Here is a 634-nt window from a genome sequence, read left to right as displayed (position 1 = left end):
AGCAGATTATTTCCTGTGAACATTTATCAGAGATGAGTTTTCCTGATATATTTTTAGGGAACTTTTTATCTATATAATTTATATATATATATATATATATACATTGGCCTATATATATATATATATATATATTTTTAAGTTTTCTTATATCTCCTAAAATCAAAAAGGCCTTGCAACCCTCCATGAAGCTTTGATGACCCCTAGTGGGGTTGGGAACCACCAAAGTAGGAGGAGTAGATACCTTTTAAAGAATTTTATTTTGGAAATTATACATAACAAAACATATCAGACACACATCATTGTTCCAAGCAGACTATTTGTATACGGTATATGTCTTAATACAAGTCTGGATGGGGAAAAACAGTGTGGTACTTAAAATGGTGAAACTGATTTTATAAAGCAAGTTACACCAGTAATATCATGATATTAAGCCATATGTAATGAACATGACACTACATTTGTGTAATTTTGTCTCAGTAATGTGAATTTTGTGACTGATAGATGTTAAACAAGTTGGAATACGTTGAAATGTTTTAAATGAAGGACTCAACAAACTAAAACAAGGAAGCTGTCTCTGCTGTCTGTCAGTATGGAATCAAAAGGTGGTGATGATTTTGTCTGTGTGTGTGTGTGT

At 31.4% G+C, this 634-nt stretch overlaps 1 protein-coding gene across 1 annotated transcript in view; it reads right to left on the bottom strand.

The window, feature by feature from the left end:
• Nucleotides 1-634, bottom strand: part of LOC118343425 (testis-specific serine/threonine-protein kinase 2-like) — a 38,154-nt gene that overhangs the window by 31,697 nt on the left and 5,823 nt on the right. The window lies entirely within an intron of this gene.

Source organism: Morone saxatilis, unplaced genomic scaffold, assembly GCF_004916995.1.
Source record: "Morone saxatilis isolate NCDOM2014 unplaced genomic scaffold, NCSU_SB_2.0 Contig11, whole genome shotgun sequence".
In the NCBI taxonomy this organism is placed as follows: domain Eukaryota; kingdom Metazoa; phylum Chordata; class Actinopteri; family Moronidae; genus Morone; species Morone saxatilis.
The sequence above is the reverse complement of the archived record's forward strand: the minus strand, read 5'-3'. Positions and strand labels throughout refer to the sequence as shown.